The sequence below is a fragment of the Malus domestica genome, chromosome 10 (assembly GCF_042453785.1).
Source record: "Malus domestica chromosome 10, GDT2T_hap1".
Classification (NCBI taxonomy): Eukaryota; Viridiplantae; Streptophyta; class Magnoliopsida; order Rosales; family Rosaceae; genus Malus; species Malus domestica.
This window is the reverse complement of record NC_091670.1, coordinates 32,675,434-32,697,823: the sequence shown is the minus strand read 5'-3', so window position 1 is coordinate 32,697,823 and position 22,390 is coordinate 32,675,434. Positions and strand designations below refer to the sequence as shown.

At 39.6% G+C, this 22,390-nt stretch overlaps 1 long non-coding RNA gene and 1 pseudogene across 1 annotated transcript; both read left to right on the top strand.

The window, feature by feature from the left end:
* Positions 1-441: 441 nt before the first annotated feature.
* LOC139188965 (uncharacterized) lies at positions 442-5,192 on the top strand. The gene is made up of 2 exons (XR_011572411.1): positions 442-582; positions 5,119-5,192. It is a non-coding gene; the product is annotated as an uncharacterized lncRNA (long non-coding RNA).
* An 883-nt stretch (positions 5,193-6,075) lies between these two features.
* Positions 6,076-9,494, top strand: LOC103445905 (G-type lectin S-receptor-like serine/threonine-protein kinase At1g67520; annotated as a pseudogene).
* The last annotated feature ends 12,896 nt before the right edge of the window (positions 9,495-22,390 follow it).

The window sequence follows — 22,390 nt, the reverse complement described above, 5'->3', positions numbered from 1 at the left end:
TTTCAAGAAAATATAGGTTCCAGCTTGAGAATTATTTGTAGAACTTCGTATTTTAGTCTGCATGTCAAGACAATAAGTGATAGAATTTGTTTGTTTTGTGTTTTTGATTGAGTGTTTGAATCGGTTTCTTGGGAGAATTGAAAAACAAGAAAAGGAAAAAATTGGAGATTGATTTCTGCTGTGTAATAATGCAGCAGACTTGATTGAATAAGTAGAGTGAACATTACACAAGAGTATGGTGCATTTCCATCACCCATACTTATCTAAAAAGGTGATTGACAAGAGGCTTTAACAACCATTAAGCCTTACTACTCCAGATTACATCCTAACCCTTCATTTGGGGTTAAGTGATTTAATCTGGAGTGTACACTTGTCACTCACACACTTACACAAACATTTAAAAAACAAAACTAGCCGTTGGAGACTAGAGCCCTTCATTTTCTTTCTTCTTCTTCGATGCAGATGACATCCTTTTGCTCGGGAGTATCTTGCTGCCTTCGACTCCCCGACTCCAGGAGCTGGTTAGCTTCCAACACTCCCTTCTAAACTGCTTCTGGGAGTCAATCCGAGCAAACCCCTCAGGTAATTGAATCTCTCCTTCGGTAGTGCTTTTGTGAATATGTCTGCGATCTGATCTTCTGTGCTGCAATAGATTAGCTTGATTGTGTTGTCCTGCAATGTTTCTCTGATGAAATGATATCTTCTCTTGATGTGTTTTGTTCTCTGATGAAATACTGGGTTTTTAGTCATGGCAATTGCAGAGGTGTTGTCACACAGAAGTGGTGTGGCTTCAACTTGCAATTCGCCAAAATCTTTAAGTATGAACCTTAGCCAAATAGCTTGAGCTGTAGCTTCTGATGCACTCACATACTCTGCCTCGGCTGTGGACAGTGCAACACTTTGTTGCTTCACAGAGGCCCATGAAAATACCCCTGATCCGAAAGTGAAAGCATAGCCCGATGTGCTTCTACTATCATCCTCACTGCCACCCCAGTCACTGTCACAGAATCCAATTAGAATAGATGACTTTCCCATCTCATATTTGATACCATAATCAAGAGTTCCTTGTACATATCTTAGCACTCTCTTAGCTGTGCCCATATGTATCTTGCTAGGATTCTGCATAAACCTAGAAAGTAGGCTTGCTGAGAACATCAGATCCGGCCTTGTTGCAGTTAGATACAATAGACTGCCAACAATGCTTTTATAGAGACTAGCATCTGCAGGTTCACTTCCATCCTCCTTCTTGAGCTTCTCATTTGCAATTAAGGGTGTAGAAACTGGTTTGCAGCCCTTCAAACCAAACTTCTCAAGCAAAGTTTCAGCATACTTCTTTTGATGAATAAAGATGCTACTTGTTTTTTGAATTACCCCAATGCCAAGAAAATGATGCAAGAGGCCTAGGTCAGTCATCTCATACCTCTTCATCATTTCTTCCTTGAACTCTTCCATCATTGCAGCATCATTTCCAGTGTAGACAACATCATCTACATAGATTGAGACAATGAGTGTCTTGTTGTTGCTTTCTGTCTTGGTGTAGAGTGTAGCTTCACTAGGACTTTTCTGAAATCCTTTCTCAATGAAATAGGAATCAATCTCACTGTACCAAGCTCTTGGAGCTTGTTTTAGGCCATAAAGAGCCTTCCTTAACTTGTACACTTTTTCTGGAAACTCTTGACTTGTGAACCCTTGAGGTTGTTCCACAAACACCTCCTCCTCTAGCACTCCATTTAGAAATGCAGATTTAACATCCAATTGATGCAGCTTCCAACCCTTCTTGGCTGCTAGTGCTATCAAAGTCCTTATGGTGTCTAACCTTGCTACTGGAGCAAAGGTTTCATTGAAGTCTACACCAGGTTTCTGTGAGTAACCTTTGGCCACTAACCTGGCCTTGTTCTTTTGCACAGAACCATCTAGATTTAGCTTCACTTTGTACACCCATTTTACTCCAATCACAGGCTTCTCACTTGGTCGATTTACAAGTTCCCAAGTGTCATTCTTTTCTATCATTTCAAGCTCTTCCTTCATTGCTTTCTTCCAAGCTTTATCTTTCTCAGCTTCTTCATACGTTTCTGGTTCTACTACACAGTAATTACATGTAGCATAAATCTCATCCAGATTTCTCAATCTTACTGGAGTTGAACTAGGAGTTGTTGTCTGTGATTGACTTGATTGTGGACTCATAGTAGCTTGCTGTGGAGTCCCTTGTATGTCACCATTATCTGTGACTTCTTCTTGAACTGAGGTCTCTATAGGCTCCCTTGTTTGCCTTTTGTTTAGGTCAATTTGTAGAGAGACACTGTCCTTTTCCTCTACCATTGTATCCCAGTTCCACATTGAGTCTTCATCAAAGATAACATCCCTTGATAGGATTATCTTTTGAGTCAACACATTATAAACTCTGTATCCTTTCTCACTAGTACCATAGCCTACAAAAACACCCTTGTTACTTGATTTCTCCAACTTGTGCCTTAGTTGATGAGGGATGAGATTGTAGCACACTGAGCCAAACACTCTCAGATGCTTCACAGAAGGCTTCCTTCCACTGAACACTTCAAATGGAGTCTTCTTCTCCAATGCCTTAGTAGGACACCTATTCAATAGATACACTGAGGTGTTCACAGCTTCACCCCAAAATTTATAAGGCATGTTCTTCTCATGCATCATAGACTTAGCCATTTCGACTATAGTCCTATTCTTCCTTTCTGCAATCCCATTCTGTTGTGGTGAATATGCCACAGTGAGTTGCTTCTCCAACCCTACATCTTCACAGAATACATTGAACTCATGTGAGGTGTACTCACCTCCCCTATCACTTCTTAGTCTTTTGATTTGGTATCCACTTTGTAATTCCACCAATGCCTTAAACTTCTTGAATATTGTGAATACCTCAGACTTGAACCTCATGAAATACACCCAACACATCCGTGAATAATCATCAATGAAGGTTAGGAAATACATGTTTCCACTGATTGTTGTTGTTCTCATTGGTCCACACACATCTGAGTGAATCAATTCGAGTGGCTTTGTTGCCCTCCAAGCCTTTCCAGCTTCAAATGAATCTCTGTGATGCTTGCCAAACACACACCCTTCACAGATTTCATTGCATTGATCCATTTTTGGTATACCTTGCACCATTTCATCCTTTTGCAGATTTTGTAAGCTTGTCATGTTTAAATGACCAAGTCTCTTGTGCCATAGTTTCATAGAACTTGTCACACTTGCTTTCTTTGCCACTTCTTCTAAGTACTTCAGTACAAGTGGAAAGCTTCTGTTTTTCACTTCCACTTTGGTCACCAAGTTTGATAGGGATCTGTCATCATAGATTTCAACCACAGTTCCCCCAAAGAGTAGGAAATAGCCATGCTCCATCATTTGACCCACACTAAGTAGATTCTCATCCAATCCAGGCACTAGCATCACCTCCCTTATACATCTTCTTCCTTTCTTGGTGTTGATAACCAGAGTTCCTCTTCCAGTGGCTTTGACAATGTTTCCATCTCCCATTTTCACTTTTCCATTGAAGTTGGTGTCGATGTCAATAAGTAAAGACTCATGTGCAGTCATGTGGTTGCTGCAGCCACTGTCAATGTACCACACTTCATTGTTTCTCTCCATTTTTGCATTGAAAGCACAAAACACATTTGCTTCTTCTTCCACTTGATTTGCACAGTTTACTTGTTGCACATTCTTTGATCTGCAGTCCTTCATAATGTGCCCAAACCTGTTGCATTTGTGGCATCTAGGCTTGTCCTTGAACCAACACTCTCCAAGGTGGAATTTATCACAGTGCTTGCATTGTTGCTTGGTTCTTGGACCTACATTTGTATTGCTGCCTTGGTTAGGTTTTGAGTTGTGATACCCTTTTCCTTCCCATTTCTTGCTTTTGCCCTTCCACTGTGGTTTCTGATTGCTTGCACTGGCTTGACTACTAGATCCAACATTGAGTGTTTGAAAGGCTTTCTCAGGTGCAGAGTCAGCATGCCTCTCGAGCCTTTGATCAAAAGCTCTTAAGGATGCCATCACTTCTTGTACACTGAGAGTTTCAGTGTCTTTGGTTTCTTCTATAACACTCACTATTGAATCATAGGGTTTAGTCAAACTAATCAACAGTTTTTGGACAATTCTTTCATTAGGCAGTTCCTCACCATATGTTTTCATCTTGTTTACAACATCAAACAGCCTAGTGAAGTAGTCTTTTAGCAGCTCATTTTCCCTCATTCTTGTATAATCAAAATCTCTTCTAAGGGACTGAAGTTTTACCTTTCTAACTTTGGTGTCTCCTCTGTATTCTTGCTGTAAAACTTCCCAAGCTCCCTTTGCAGTCTCTTCATTTGCTATCCTCAGAAAAATGGTGTCTGAGACAGCACCTTGAATGATTCCAAGTGCTCTAGCATCCTCCATCCGATTCTGCTTCAGTGTTTTGAGTTGTGTTTCTGTGAGATCCTCCTCTAGAGCATCGATCTCCATCTCAGGTAGTTCATACCCATGTTGAACCATATCCCATAGATCATAGGATTTGAAAATGGTTGTCATTCTTATTCTCCAAAAATCATAATTTTCCCCATCAAAGACTGGAGCTTTTAGCTCACTGCTACTGCTGGATCCTTTCATTTCCAGAATTGTTTGTTGATTGTTGTTATAGAAGACACTACGTTGGTGCTCCCAAAGATCTTATCTTGCACAGATTACGCCCCAAAAGTTGTAAGATCAGTAACAAAGCTTTGAGGCCATGATAGAATTTGTTTGTTTTGTGTTTTTGATTGAGTGTTTGAATCGGTTTCTTGGGAGAATTGAAAAACAAGAAAAGGAAAAAATTGGAGATTGATTTCTGCTGTGTAATAATGCAGCAGACTTGATTGAATAAGTAGAGTGAACATTACACAAGAGTATGGTGCATTTCCATCACCCATACTTATCTAAAAAGGTGATTGACAAGAGGCTTTAACAACCATTAAGCCTTACTACTCCAGATTACATCCTAACCCTTCATTTGGGGTTAAGTGATTTAATCTGGAGTGTACACTTGTCACTCACACACTTACACAAACATTTAAAAAACAAAACTAGCCGTTGGAGACTAGAGCCCTTCATTTTCTTTCTTCTTCTTCGATGCAGATGACATCCTTTTGCTCGGGAGTATCTTGCTGCCTTCGACTCCCCGACTCCAGGAGCTGGTTAGCTTCCAACAATAAGTTTCTTCTTCCCGGCCCGTTTCGGTTTTCTTTGTATTTCACATTTTTCATTGATGGCTGCAGCCGCAACTTAGTTCATGCCAGCAGCTTTGGACTTATGTACTCATCAAGCTGCAAGACGGCAGTGACAACTCAAACCAGGTAACTCTGCATGTTACTCAAGTTATTAATTAACAGTCTGCGAACAGGAGTTCAGTTTCGGTTTCAGAAAAGCTGCACACTTGATGGCTGGATTACCAACCCAAGTACACCTATCTTAAAACATTACAATTACAGGCCTTGTTGCAATTCGGCAAAGAAGAAAAAACATCAACTAAATAATGTTATTTTATGCGTGCCACATATAATCATTCACTTTCTCGTTAAAAAGTTGCATTTTCTTGACCTGCTTAAAGTATCATGTAAGGATTTTTCAGACGTCACTAGACCAATCAAAAGGTGGCACATTGCGACAAAATACTAATGGATGTGGGAATGTGATTCAATTTTCTTTTCAGGTTGCCATCTTTGACATCATCCATATTGGATAACATTTAGCACAATAAAACAATGAAAATTGCGCAGAAACTATCCATTTCTTTCTAAGAAGAGGATGAGCGCCCGTGCGTATGAAGGAAGAAACCAATTGAAAGACAAAGACCCATGGCATGGACGGCTATAGTGTATATCGATAAATATAAATGAGTGAGCCAAAGTCTCTCTTTCTGTAATATTTAAACAAAAGAAAGAAGTCTCCTTGTAAATGCAAGAACTTTATTTATTTCTGAAGTATTGCCGGCCTCTTATTGCTAATTTGTTTATTTTTGTCAACAGAAAACTAATAAAATGAGAGGCAGCCACAGAGGGAGAAATACAAGTTTTCAAGATTATCGGAAGAAATTAAAGTAGCCTTGTGGTGATTATTCATGGCTATAGGTTCAGTGATCAAGTACGCAATTATCTTGTTTTGTTTTGCAACCTTGTGGACTTGTCATGATGCAATGGACACGTTGAAACCAGGGGACACTCTCAACTCCACAAGCTCCCTACTTTCGGCATCTGGATCGTTCACTCTGAATTTCGTTGAACTTGGTAGTCCCGATAACAGTTTTCTTGCTATCCTGCGTGTTAAAAGTAAAGCAAACAGAGCATGGATTGCCAACCGAGACACACCTTTTTCATCCTCTTCATCCCCAATTCTTACGTTGGACTTGAATAACGTACTGAAGATTACTCGCCAAGATGGAGATCCTGTTGTCCTTTCAGCCGCTCCATATATTAATGACACTAGAACTAGTGTTGCGGCTACCCTTTTGGATTCCGGCAATTTTGTACTACAAGAAGTGAACTCTGTCAGTGGATCAACGATCCGTATTTTGTGGCAAAGTTTTGATTATCCATTCGACACATTTTTACCAGGCATGAAATTGGGTGTTGATCATAGAAATGGCCTCTATTGGTCTCTTTCATCATGGGGATCTACGAACAATCCCATGCCACCAGGGCCTTACAGCCTTTTTTGGGACACCAATGGTCACCAACTGAATATCAAGCGAAATGGGATTGTGTATTGGAAAAGCGGGGTGTTTGCAGATGGGAGATTTGAATTTATTTTCCCTGATGTGTCCAAGCAAAGGTACAATTTCAGCATTGTTTCAAATCAAGATGAAGACTACCTCACATATACTAGTTTAAATGATCCTAGTGATTCTGAGCCAGAATGGGTGCTATTCACCAGGGGGGCGCTTTTTGAGTATGGTGCATCAGTTGCCATCGTAGAAGCGCAGACCTGTGATGGCTATAATGTCATCAGAGGATGCGTGAGGAGGGACCGACATTGTATTGGGGAAGCTGGTGATGACTTTCAGCTCAAAAGCGGTTACTTCAAGGTAATCAACTCTAGTACTTCAAGACCTCCCAACTGGATTGGTACTGGCAGTGAGGATTGTAAACTTACTTGCTGGCAAGATTGTGACTGCCTTGGATTCGACTTTCCATCTGGTAATCCGACTACTGGTGCAGGAAGCCGATTTTGGAGCGTGGACTGTGCATTCATTGAAGACTTCACTGCAAATACCAGTTTCGTTTTGCTGTCACCACAATCACCAGATTCACCACCTCCGGAAAAGATTCGTTAGTCTAGCTCTATGTACTAATCTTGCTAAATATTTAACTTTGACCACATGTTACATCTCCTACGAGTACTTCACAGTAATTATGAGAATTAATCTGCACACAACTAACAAATATCAACTCGCTAGAAATCAAATGAGCTTTAAGTATATCAAAAGAATAAATATCGAAAAAATGATTTTGGGTTATATAGAACGATATACAAATGGAAATATATACACCATAAATTTAGTTAGTTAAGTAGCCAGACATTTGAAGTATATATTCTTTTAACTGTTCGCTTGTGTTAATTAGAACATCTATTGTAACTACTAACTCATAACTAAATACTAGCTAATCCTTAAATTAATTGTTACTATCACTAGATGCAACACAGAGGTGGTTCTGGATTGGCACTTCTATTGCTGCTGCTTTACTCGTAATGGGGTTTTGCATCTTGGGCTATCGCCTGAGAAGAACAGAATTTATGGTTTCACACTTTTTCTGCCTAGTTTGAAATTTTTACTTTTACTAATTTAAATAGGCAAGAAGGGGAAAAAGATTCTAAGAAAATTGCCTAGCTTCATCAAAGCTACGATGCCTACAGATCAGGCAATCATGCTAAACCCTGAGTTACGCGCATTTACCTATGAATTGGTCTTGCTGCCACAAGCGACTTCTCTGAAGCAAACAAGGTCGGACAAGGGGGCTTTGGAACAGTTTATAAGGTGAGATTTTAATAATAATATTGGGGAGTAGTTTTCATAATCTCGTTTTCTCCTTCTACACTCATTCCATTGTTTTGTCTCTTAATATTTTGATTTATTCAACCCAAGAGAGAGAGAAAGAGTGTGGAAATCATTTCCCAATATAAAGTGTGCATGTTTTCTATTAACCTCAGTAGCCGTCACACAAATATCGCAGTTTCTATTTTCTTTTTGGACTAAGTGAAAAATATTGTGGCTTATGATTTCAGGGAAATTTGGCAACGGGACAAGAAGTAGTTGTGAAGAAGCTTTCAAAGTGTTCTGAACAAGGCAAAGAGGATTTTAAGAATGAATTAATACTCATCTATCAACTCCAACATATAAACCTTGTACAGCTCGTTGGATTTTGCATTCATGAAGAGGAAAGGATGCTGATATACGAGTACAAGGGCTTGGACTCCTTTTTATTTGGTGGGGAATTAACACTATATTATATATAATGATAGCTCTTGATGATTTCTTTCATCATTTGTTCAGCATAAAGTTTAAAACATTCTCACTTGACTCCCTATGTTGGACAGATTCCACCAGAGGTCAGCAACTAGATTGGACAAAGCGCTTTACAATAATTGAAGGAATTGCTCAAGGAATGCTTTACTTGCACAAATACTCGAGGAAGAAAGTGATTCATAGAGATTTGAAAGCCAGTAATATACTACTTGACGATCATATGAACCCCAAAATTTCAGATTTTGGTATGGCAAGGATTTTCACTCAGGAACTGTGAGCTAATACTAAGAGGATTGTCGGGACACAGTAATAATTTAAACAATGCACACATGCATTCGTTTCACACATTTTTCTTTCAATTGAGAAACACGCATTACGTATGCAGAGATTTACTAACCATATTCTCTTTCTACATTCGTTATAGTGGTTATATGCCTCCTGAGTATGCCATGGGAGGAAACTTCTCCGTTAAGTCTGATGTCTACAGCTACGGAGTGTTGCTGCTTGAAATTATAAGCGGTAGGAAATACAATAGCTCCTCCAATGAAGATCGAGAGCTCAACTTAGTAGGACATGTATGTCAAACAAATCACTACCGTTATAGTTATTTGAGTAATGTTATTTAGTACACAAAATTAACACTTTCTAATACATGTGGGTCTCATGTACAAGAGTAAGGTCAACCACTTTTAGGGTTTGTCCAAGTGTGTCTATTTTGTGTCTAAATAGAATTATTTTTAAGTTTTTTTTATCATCTTTTACAGTTTGATCGATATTGATCAAGGATTTTTAATATTTGCTTCATCAGGCATGGGAGTTATGGAAAGCAGGTAGAGGGGAAGAACTAAGGGATCCAACACTAATCGAAACATCCATTAGAGGTCAATTGTTAAGATGTATCCAAGTCGGTCTACTATGCGTGGAGGAAAATGCAGCCGGTCGGCCAGACATGTCGAAGGCTGTATCCATGTTAACAAACGACCTTTTTTGATACAATTTTTTACAGACGTTTTGTGAGGATTAATGTTACACTCACCTCCAATTTAATTTGTATTTTCACTAAGGTTGAGGTTATCTTGCTTTTAAAATGATTTTGCCCAAAGGCCCACCCCTGATTTTTGTTCCCCCGAGTCTCTCTTATCCTTTTAATCTCAATCCTCTCTTTCTTCCCTTTCCCCGTGCTCTCTCTCTCTGCACTCTTCTTCTGCCTGAGCTCCACACACACTCACACACACACACAAACATACATACACACGCTGCTGAAACACCACAATCCTCCGTTTCCCTTCCTGCATCCTTAAAAATCGACGAAGACGCAAGAATCATTTAGTGTCGGTTCGAATGAGGAACTCCGGCGAGGTTTCTTGTCCCTTCGATTTGGGTAAGCCTCGGGACACTTGAACTCTTCTCATTTTCGTCCTTGTGGCCTAAATCTAACCTGAGATATGTTTGTGGATCGAGGATATAGCATAGAAGTAACTCGGGAAAGTGTTTTCTAGATTTTCCGGCGAGCACCGCCACTTTCAAGGCAATTTCCGGCCAAACTACGGCGATTTGACCTGCGTAAAAGGTATCAATCTCTTCCTCTCGCTGAGTACTACAACTTTCCTTTTTGTTTCACCCAATTTCGTTGAGTATTGAAGAAGTTATATCCATTTCGGCGAGTCCGACGGCTTTCGAGGCGTTTTCCGGCAAAACCACGATGCGTTAGACGTCGTGCAGGTACCATTCTCTTCGTCTCTTCGAGGGCTACAACTTTCGTTTTTTTCTTGCTTGATTTCGTTAAGTATTGACAAAGTTATGAGCGTATAAAGTTAGAGAACTTTCCGGTCGAATTCCGGCCTTCTTCTTCCTTGGGTCCGGCGACCCACCAAACCTAGGCCCTTTGGGCCTTTCCTGCCGAGCCCAACCCAAACCCATTTCTGTTTTCTTATTTATTTGGTTTTATTAAATTGTTTTAAGTTAATGGCCCTTTGGGCCGTTTGTGTTGAAGCCCCAAAGACCTAAGCCTTTAAAGGCTTAAAGCCTTCGGGCTGTCTCTCTCTCCCTTAGGCCCTTGGCCTTGGGGCCGGGCTTTAAGCCCATTTCCTTAAAATCCTAATCCTAATTCCCTGAAGCCCTAAACCCTTTTAGTTTAAAAACCTTAAACTCAAATATTTACTCTAGGCCTTTTATCAACCTAATTCCCTAACCCATTAGCCTAAACCCATTAACCCTTTAACCTAAACCTAAACCTTAACCGGTCCAAACCCTTTTTAGGGTAATTCGACGTTCTGAATCCGTTTCCAATGTCCGTTTTCCCAATTCAATTTCTATTATATAGTTTTATTTATTGGACTATTTATGTGCTTAGGGGCAATTATTGTGACGTTTCCGTCTTAGCTAGTGGCGCAGCTTTTGGCAACTAAGTTCTGTGAGTGGACCTCTTCTAAAATTTCATGATTTGATAATTTAATTGCATAAATGATTAGCATGCCTACGAATTTATGATTTGATTTATGTGAAGCCTGTTGATTTAATATATTGATTATCGTTTCGTGTTTTGGTGAGGAATTAATTGTTAGCCTATATTGAGCTATATTTTAATATATCGTATTTTCTATAAAAACCATGAACTGGTAGACTATCTGATAGATGACGATAGGATGCTAGAACATGTTTTTGAACCCCTCTTTATAGTGTAGACGATGATCGGTAACCTACGCTATGAAGTGGTATTTACGAGAGGCGTACCATTTTGTGCGTACCTAGTAGACACTATGCCGCCTGGGGCGAGGATCTGGTGTTGGCATTTAGGCCGGGAGAAATAATCCCTAGCTACGGGCTGAGGGACATGAAGAGGCATTGGGCCGGGTGGTAGTTATCTCTGGCTACGGGCGCAGAGACTTAGGTGCAGGCATTGGGCCGGGAGTTATTTTTATTCGGTGATCTTACTAGCAGCACACCGCGTTTACGAGATGATTTATGAGACGTTTACTGTTTTGATTTTCGCGATGAGTTTCCGCGATATGGCTTTTGAGATATTTTTGGCATGCTAGGATTTTGTTAAATCCATCACTTATTATGCTAGTAGTTTTCATTTATATAAACTTTGGGGGTTAGTATCTTGATAACTGTTTTATTATTATTGTATATATAAACTTGGTCCACTCACCTTTGTTTTGCGCCCCCATTCAGGACTTAAAATCAAGGCACCTAATCCCGACGTGAAGACACTTCCGCAGCAGCATCTTCGGATCCTCTCAAATGTAGGACTCACTCCTTTATTCATTAAATTTTATCCTAATTCTTCGTAGTGATTAGGTTTAGTTGTATGCTCTGAGCACGTTCCTAAAACTTTTAACTCATTGTATTTCAAATTTCTAACCCTTATTTATTTCTTATTCTTAGCTTTTGTATCAATTAATGGCTTTCGTCACCCCCGGGTGTCGGCCAGCACGTGTCGGTCCTGGTATTCGAGGAATATCAGGGTCGGGGCGTGTCAGCTAGTTTGCGTGGCTCTTCGGCGGCTAAGTACTGTGAGTGAACCCCTTCTAAAAATGCATGTTTTGATAGTAGAAATACATACATGAAAAGCATGATTTGATGATTACGTTTTATGAAACATTTTGTGAGATAACATGCTTACTAAGGCTATTTTGAATTATTACTATTTTTCCTATAACTCATGTTCTAATAGAATATCCGATTGATGACGATATGATATTTAGAACATGTTTCGAACACCTCTTTATAGTATAGATGATAGATGACTTTATACTATGAAGTTGCTTTTCAATATATATATGTTCAATGGTTTTGTACTTACCTAGTGGTCCTTTCCGCTACGGGACGTAGGGATAGATTCCGGTCCGTCCCGGGCGACGGTTTGGTGTTGGCATAGGGCCTGGAGTGTGTTTCCTCTGACTATTTAGCACAGGGACGGGGAGCCGGCATGGGGCCTGAAGTATATTTCCTCTGACTGTCTGCTCAGAGACGGGGAGCCGGCATGGGGCCTGGAGGTTATCGGACAATTCACTAGTGATTATTATATATGAGTTATGATTTAAGACATTGCACGGCATGCTAGGTTTCGGAAAATCTATGTTTAACATTATATATGTGTTTTCATAAAACCTGGGGGTTAGTACGTTAATAACTGTTTTATTATATCTATATCAAATTGGTCCACTCATGTTTGTTTTGCGCCCCTTTCAGGACTTAGAATCGAGGCATACAATCCCGGCATCCAGGCACTTCCGTATCGGTATCTTCGAGTCCTTTTGGTGTAGGATCCATCATTTGGTTCACTCAATTTTATATTATTTCTTTTAGTATTCTAATTAGTTGTATGCTCTGAACACGTTCCTTAAATACATATTCATTATTCTTTTACAATTATAAGTTTTATCTATTCCTTGTTTTCAGCATTTGCACTCAATAAATGGCTTTCGTCACCCTCGAGTGTTGGCCAGCACGTGCTTATCCGGGTATTCGGGGAATATCGGGATCGGGACGTGTCACTCAATTCATAACGTATTTTAACGATCTAAGCCATCTATTTTTTAGGTCTCCCATCAATGATCACGTTTACTAAAAATCACACATCTCATACCAAATTAACCTTGTGAACCTAAAGAAAAATAACCAAAATAAAAATTATGGGCACTATAGTAAATTAAACATAAAATAATTTTACGGTTTTTTTTTTTAAAGCCTTACATCAAGGTAACCATATCAGTTGCTCATATTTTCTCTTCCACATTTTTCTCCCGAATAAATAAACTTTTAGTGAGAAATAGTTGTACAGAAACAATGAATTTTATTTTTCTCTCTTTGTAAATTTTATTTCAAAATTTTGATATGCACTAGCAAGAATGTGTACAATTGCTAGTATTTTTTTAGGAGAACGCAAGCCAATATATTAACCCGGTATTTTATTAAAACACAATAAATTTTGAGGCGTATGTTTAGTAAAATTAAACCCTTGGTTTGGCTAGCTGTTGTTTTTGGGTCCCCTGTGGTCTGTGCAACTTTCCTAAAATTGTTTTGTAAATGTGATATCAATTGATAGCCATAATTTTGTCTCTTTTTTTCTTTTACTGTCCACAATGTTAAGCATGTTTCTCACGCTACTCCTTCGTAGAAGAACAACTTATATGGTATAGCCACATCGTCATTATATCGTATCTTATCAATGATATAAAGATATATATAAATTTTTGTCCAAATAGCGTTGTATCATTGGCAAAGAATACTAGAATGACAGCGTTTCCTCTTGTACCCGAAGTCTCGAATTCAATTCACTACTCTCCGAATATCGTTGTATAAAAAGGTAACAATATTTCCCAAAAACTCAATGAATTACTTAATGGAATATAAATACGGCTAAGGCTAGTTATTTGTTGCTCATTTGAAGACAAGGGCAATTAACAATGTAGATACAAACAAGCAGAACATAAAGATTGACACACTTCCATCGCTGATTCGCTGCTGTTTTACTCTCTTCACTGGGGTCGTGGTACCCAAGACCAAGAGTAGTTGACTGCTCATTGCCATTGTCGTCCTCCCCAGCCGGCTCTTGGATTAATCTCCTCGGTTTTGGAGTTTATAAATCATTGGTCTGGTCACTGCCTACCCAATCGTACGTAATCAACTTTCAAGTTCCAACCTCTCGAATTGGTTTCCTCCAACCCTTCTCTTCTGTCTTTTTCTTTCAGCCGTATCAGTGAGCTCATTTCAGTTTCAGGTTAAGCGAAAGGTATTTCCTCAGCTTCTACATAGCTCAATTTTTTTTGCCCATACTTTTAGTGGCCAAACAATATCCGCACACGTTTTTTCTCCATATGTGCACCTCTTTCTTTATTTGCACACCTTCACAATTTGATGGGTAAAATTCCAGATATTTAATTTACGTGTCAAATGGATAAGTTTCTCCTTGACGTTTTGATTGTCTTTGTGTTTCACATTTATCATGGCTAGATGTGATAGAGATATTATGTATAGAGATTGTGACACTTGGCATAAGATTAGCTAGGTAGTTAGATTAGTTATAATCTTGTGTTCTCTATAAATACCCTGTAAGATTGCTTACTCACTAAGAAAATAATACTGAAGAATTACATTCAATCTCTCTCTCTCTCTCTCTAAACTTCTCTTTCTGTAAAATCTCTATCCTTCTCTCTAGATTAATATGGTATCACTCACCGCCATGGCTACCGCCTCTTCGATCCTTAATCAGCTTCCGCTATTGTTCATGCTAATTGACGCATTGTCGTGTCACAGCTGAATTGTGCTGTGTTCTTCTCGGCTCTCTTCTTCTTCAAGATTCTAGGGTTTCGACGCTCTGCAATTTCTGATCGGAACTCTCTTCTCGTTGTCTTTTGTGTTTTTGCACTCCAGGTGTTTGTGATTTTGCCGCTGAGATGTATCTTTCTTTCTACCAGATTTTGATGAGTATTTGATTTGGATGATGCATGATCGAGCTCTTATGCAGTTGATCACTGCCACTTTATCTCCAGTAGCTATGTCATGTGCTATCGGTAGTGTTAGTTCTCGTGATCTTTGGACTCGATTAAGGGAACAATTCTCTACTGTTTCTCGCACTAGTATCTTTCAATTGAAGTCCAACTTACAAAACATTAAGAAAGGAACTGATACTGTGGCTCATTACCTCCAAAAGATAAAAGTTGCCAGGGATTATCTTACTGCTGCTGGTGTTTCCTTTGTTGATGAAGATATCGTGATTTTGGCTTTGAATGGGTTGCCTCATGAGTGTATAATACCTTCCGAACTGTTATTCGAGGCCGAGAACAAGTTATTTCTCTCAAAGAATTTCGGTCTCAGTTGCTTGCAGAAAAGGCTATTGTTGATTCCAGTACAGCTGCACCATTTTTAGCTGCAATGGTTGCTACAAATTCCTCACTGGCACCTAAAGGCTTATCTCCGTCTTTTTCCAATGGCTCCGGACAGTCTCATTTTGTTCCAAGGGGATTTAAGCAGTTCAATCAGTATAAGAACAAAGGAAAGGGCAAGTTTAATCCAGGTTCTAGAAACTTTAATCACAGACCATTTTCTCAACCTTAAACTCATGTGTTTCCAACTTCAGCTCCGGGAGTCCTTGGTCAGGCTCCACACTCTTCTTATGCTCCTTCTGCTCCATCACTTGTTACATGTCAGCTATGTAATAGTGACGGTCATACAGCCCCATTTTGTGATTCTCCGCCTCCTACCAGATCGCAATGTCACATCTGTGGCAAAACCAATCATGTCACCTGGTTTTGTTTTTACAATGAGAAAGGACCGAACTACATTGGTTCTGCCTCTCACTATTCTCTTATGCCTGGACAGCAATATGGTTCACATCCTGGACAGCAATATGGCTATTCTCAGAGTTCCGGTCCTGCTTATCCTGTGCCACAATACTTGCAGCCATCTCTGCAAGCTATGCATATGGCCCTGGCTCCACCATCACAACCTTCTGCTTCACCGACCACTCCTCAAGTGTGGCTTACTGATTCAGGCGCCACCAATCACATGACTGCAGATTTAAACAACTTGTCATTGGCTTCACCGTATCCATTCAATGAAACAATTCAAACTGCTAATGGTGAAGGTTTGAAAGCATCCCATATTGGTAATACTGTGTTTAACACTTCTGTGCAGCCTATCCAGTTAAATTCTGTGTTATATGTTCCTAAACTATCACAGAATCTACTTTCTGTTCACAAGCTCTGTCTAGATAACAACTGCTATCTTATCTTCGATGCTTTTTGCTTCTGGATACAGGACAAAGCCACATGGAGGATCCCCTTCCGAGGGCTTTGCAGTAATGGACTTTATCCCATTCATTCCTTCGCTCATACCACTCTTGGTGTACCTCATCCAAAGCTACAAGCTAAAGCTTTTCTTGGACAACTTGTCAATTCTACTATATGTCATCATAGATTGGGTCATCCTTCTAATTCCATTGTTTCTTTAATGTTGCATAAGTCCAACATTCCTTGTGCCAAAGATTCTATCCCTATTGTGTGTCAAAGTTGTTTAGAAGGTAAATTTTGTAAGCTGCCATTTCCCACATCTGTCAATAAGTCTGTCATTCCTTTTCAGGTTGTGCATAGTGACCTTTGTGGTCCTGCACCTTGTACATCAGTTGATGGATATCGGTATTATGTTACCTTTATCGATGAATGTACTTGATACACATGGATATTTCCACTCATCAATAAATCTGACCTTTGTGCCACCTTTATTGCTTTCTATGCCTATGTGTTGAATCAGTTTTCTGCTACTGTGAAGATTTTCCAAGTGATGGGGGAGGTGAGTTTTGTAGTAATAAATTTCAGTCTTTTCTAGTTGACAAAGGCATTTCACATCAAAAATCTTGTCAATATACCCCGGAACAAAATGGCTTGGCTGAGCGAAAACATCGGCATATCATTGAAACCACCATTACTTTACTTAGCAATGCTCAGATTCCTTTTTCTTTCTGGAGCTTTGCTTGTCAAACAGCCACTTATCTTATCAATAGAATGCCTACTCCTTTACTATCCAATAAGTCTCCTTTTGAGTTACTATATGGGAGTGTTCCAGTTCTTTCTCACTTGAAAATTTTTGGGTGTACCTGTTATCCTCTCCTTAAACCTTACAATACCACCAAATTACAACCCAAAACTACTAAGTGTGTCTTTTTAGGGTATGCTTCCAAGTTCAAAGGCTTTCTGTGTTATGAGGTGGCTAGACAGCGAATCTATGTATCAAGGCATGTATTTTTCTGTGAACAAGAGTTTCCTTTTACAGAATTATTGACAGCATCGAAACTGGAGAGTATTTCATTGCCCTCATCCTCGGTGTCTTTCCCACTTCCCGTTGTTACATCAAACAACGTGATTGTTTCACCTGTTTCTACACTATCTTCTTCATCTCCACATGTCACAGAGTCCATTTCATCTTCCATGCATTCCATACCATCTTCATTGTCACTCTCATCTAGTTCCAATTTACCTGTTCCCCCTCAGTCTATTACTGCTGCAGACAGTGCCAGCCCTGCGATCCCTGTGGCACCTGTCCATTATCCTGAGACTCTTCAAGTGATATTGTCTGTTCCGCCTTTGAACATACATTCCATGCAAACAAGGAGTAAAAGTGGGATAATCAAACGGAAGGCATTTTTCTCTGCTTTACAGTCATCTCATACCACAGATTTGTCTCTGGTTGAACCTACTTCTCACAAGTCAGCTCTTAAATGTCCAGTTTGGTTGACTGCTATGACAGAAGAGATTGATGCTCTTCATACTCAGAAGACTTGGAGCTTGGTGTCTTTGCCTTCCAACAAGAATTTGGTTGGTTGTAAATGGGTGTTCAAAATTAAGAAATACTCTGATGGTACTATAGCTCGACATAAGGCTCGGTTGGTAGCTAAAGGGTTTAGTCAAGAACCTGGGATTGATTATACTAAGACTTTCAGTCCTGTTGTTAAACCTACAACAGTGCGGATAGTGTTGGCCTTAGCTGCTCATTTCAATTGGTCTCTCCGGCAGTTGGATGTCAAAAATGCCTTTTTACATGGCATTTTGCAAGATGAAGTCTATATGGTGCAACCTCCAGGTTTTGAAGACCCTACTTATCCTAATTTGGTCTGCAAACTCCATAAATCTCTCTATGGTTTGAAACAGGCTCCCCGAGCCTGGAATGAGCGATTCACTACATTTCTTCCTCAGTTGGGGTTCACCACTACGTATTCTGATTCTTCCTTGTTTGTGAAGGCTGTTGGATCCACATTGGTTATTTTGTTGCTCTATGTGGATGACATTATCATCACTGGCAATGACTTCCTGGCTATTCAACAGGTTATTCAATCCTTGACTTCTGAATTTGATATCAAAGACCTCGGTTCTTTGCACTGTTTTTTGGGTATTCAAATTTCTCGCACTGCAAATGGGTTGTTTCTTTCACAGCAAAAGTATGTCCATGATCTGTTGGTTAAAACAGAAATGGTTGACTCTAAGCCCTGTGATACACCCTGCCTGCCTTATCATCGGCTTCTCAAAGATGATGGTGAACCGTATAACAATCCTACACATTATCGGAGTGTTGTGGGTGCTCTGCAATATTTAACCTTTACCAGACCCGATATTGCCTTCTCTGTTCATCAGGTGTGTCAGTTTATGCAGTGCCCTATGGTTTCACACTATACTGCAGTAAAAAGGATTCTTAGGTATCTTAAAGGTACCATGACATATGGCTTGTCTTATTCTAGTTCTGCTTTAGATATTAAAGCTTTTAGTGATGCTGATTGGGCTGGGGATCCCAATGATAGGCGTTCCACAACTGGGCTCGTTGTTTACCTCGGAAGTAATCCCATTTCTTGGTCTTCTAAGAAGCAACAAACTGTCTCCAAATCGTCCACAGAGGCAGAATATAGGGCCTTATCTTCCACGGCTGCAGAGCTTGATTGGATTAAGCAACTCCTGAGTTTTTTGCAGATTCCAATATCTTCTGTTCCTGTGTTGTTCTGTGATAATATGTCGGCCATTGCTTTATCTTTCAATCCAGTTCAACATCAACGCACCAAGCATATCGAAGTTGATGTTCACTTTGTTCGAGAACGCGTTGCTCAGCATCAGCTTCATGTTCAGTTTGTCTCTTCCCAGGAACAGTTTGCCGACATTTTGACTAAGGGGTTGAGTGCTCCATTGTTTCACACACATTGTAACAATCTCATGCTAGGATCCTCCAAGCATGAGTTTGCGGGGGGATGATAGAGATATTATGTATAGAGATTGTGACACTTGGCATAAGATTAGCTAGGTAGTTAGATTAGTTATAATCTTGTGTTCTCTATAAATACCCTGTAAGATTGCTTACTCACTAAGAAAATAATATTGAAGAATTACATTCAATCTCTCTCTATCTCTCTCTAAACTTCTCTTTCTGTAAAATCTCTATCCTTCTCTCTAGATTAACAAGATGCAGCCTCAAGTCTCAATTTAATTCTAATGCTCAATTTTCATGCCTGAAGCTTTGGACCTGTGTAATTATGCTGAAAGCAGGCCGGGACACACTCAAACCAGGTGAATCTCAGTTACTCAAGCTATGTATAAATACTAATTTATCTAAAAGGGAACTTCAATCGGTTTCCTAAAAAGCTGCACTTGATGCATTGCCCACCCAAATCCTTGTTGCAATTCGGCACTAGAAGGGGGAAAAAGTTGATAGTCCTTGACTTTCGAAAACTACCATATAAAGATTATTTTTCGGACGTCAAAATACCATTCAAAAGGTAGCGTGCAAATTTTTGAACCGAAAACGGATGGAATTACACACTATAGGTGGCACATTGCAATAAAATTTTAATTGACTTTGGAATGCGATTCAATATCTTCTATACCTGGATGACATGGAAACTGAATGCTCTTGTAATTGACGATTTATGGGCATTAATCTTGATTTATAGTTACCAGTAGATGGCCCTTTTCCAGCGTAGCCTTTGACTAATTAGAGTTCTTCTATTTAAACACCACATTTCATCTACGTTCACCTTAGTACTTATGCGGCCTTGCTGTTTGCAATGGCTTTATGTGCAAATTCCGGTGCTAAGTATGTTGTGTCTATCGTCTTTGTGACAATTATGCATTGGGACTTCTAGTTCCATTGGTGTGGTGTGTGGTGGCCGTATTAGGGTTTAAAATCATTTGTGTTTTATGCAAATTATCTCCAGATCAAGGAATTGGTTACTAAAGAATATGTACCTATATGGCACCTTTTGTAATTAGTCGTTCTTAGAATTCACCATGTACTTCTACCCAAGGTATTAAATATCGGTAATATCGGAAATATCGGTAGTCCAGAAACACGGAAATATCTATGGAAATATCGGGATATTATCTATATCGATAAAAATAATATGGAAACCACGGAAATTGTAAGAAAAACTTGGAAATTTTTATGGAAACTTTGCTGGATGTTTATTTAGTCAATTATCTATTAATTTATCACAAAAAAATTGGAAGGAAATGCATTGCATGATGGATTTAACTGATTTAAGTTGATTATATAGCGAGCTGGCAAACATTGTGAGTGTAGAAAATATGTAGTAATTAATGAAAGAAGTTTAAACACACAGTCACAGACTATCAAAACTTGTACATGTAAAAGCTGTAAAAGTTGAATTATTTAGATGCTTTTTTTTCTTACACGCCACACACACACACACACACATAGAGACTCTCACACGCCAACACACACGCACACACAGATCACACATGCATACACACATCACACACGCAGACAGAGACTGAGGTCTCTCTCTCTCGATCTTTCTCTCTTCTCTCTTGATCCTTCTCTCTTCTCTCCGACAGAGACTGAGGTCTCTCTCTCGATCCTTCTCTCTTCTCTCCCTTCTCCATTCTCCCACACACACACACACAGATCTCTCGATCTCTCTTCTCCCTTATCCCACACACACGCATAGAGACATCGCCCCTCGTCATTGTCATCGTCTCCCACACACACACACAGAGACCTCGCCCCTCGCCCCTCGTCATCGTCTCCACCGCAGATCTAGGTCTTTGAATGTCAAAGTTTCGAGCGCGCCTCAGATCTAGGCAATCTGATTCTGACGCCGTAGTCGTCGCCGCCGCCACCAACTTCCTAAGCCAAGAATGGAGAACCTAATCTCGTTGGTGAACAAAATCCAGAGAGCTTGTACTGCTCTAGGGGACTATGGCGAAGGTAGCACATTCGTCGTCGTTGCTGTCGCCATCGCCGTCGGTGGTCAAGTCAACTCCCGGTCCCTCACCTTCTTACCTCTTCAATTGATTCATGCATATGAATTGTGGTTGGGTTTTCAATCGCTCTGTAGCTTAGATCTTGATCTTAATCGTGTTTTTGCAAGGTTTTTGGGATGAAATCGGCTCGGGAATCGGCACACCCATTTCTGGCGTTCTTCTCCGAATAGCCCAGTTCCAAAAATATCGCGATAATTTTGGAAATATCGCGTTATTATCGATAATATCGTGATATTTTGACGAAAACTCTTTGGATACCTATTAAAATATCGGTCTGGCGAAAACCCGATAATATCGGCGATATATCGCCGATATTATCGGCATTTTGTTCCTTGCTTCTACCATCAAACGAATTGTAGCCTTTATATTTTTATTGAATTATTACTCATTAACATATTATTATGGCTAAAGCTATAGTTGTTTGTAGCTCAATGCAAGACAAGGGCAGTTAACAATGTAAATATAAAACAAGCAGAACATAGAGATTGACACACTTCCATTGCCGCTGCTTTATTCTATTTTTTCATGTTAGGGGACAAAAATCCTGCAACTTGGCCTCGTCCCAGCTGGCTCTTGGTTTTCCTCGGTATTTGAGTAAACTGCATATATACAAGCTGATTTTGCAGAATAGTAATGCCAAAAAATCATCCATATTAATTCCCTACAACCCCTTTCTTCATCTGTTTCTCTCAGCCCTTCTGTGAGCTGAACAGTATACTCCTCACCTTCAAGTTAGCCGAGATGTATTTTCCTCGGTTTCTACTCCTACATCATTTTTCAATTTGGATCGATGTTATCTAGTATCCAATTTTTTGTTGAATTATGGCCAAACAAACAACTTTCGGCTATTAAAAAAAGGAAAAGAAAAAAACTTTTGGTTATAAAATTATAAAGACATCATGATGAGGAGGCATCATGATGATGTTTTTCTTCTTTTGTGGTTTTTTATTAGCCGAAAGTGATGGCTTGTTTTGAATAATAATTCATTGTTTTGTTTCGGTAGAAGAGAAGAAAATGAGAGCTCAATTTTCAGATTAGAGCAGAAGAGAGAAGAGAGAAGAGAGCTGCAGAGAAAATGAGTGCAAGCTACAGAGCATCAGAAAATAGAAAGGGTGCAGCA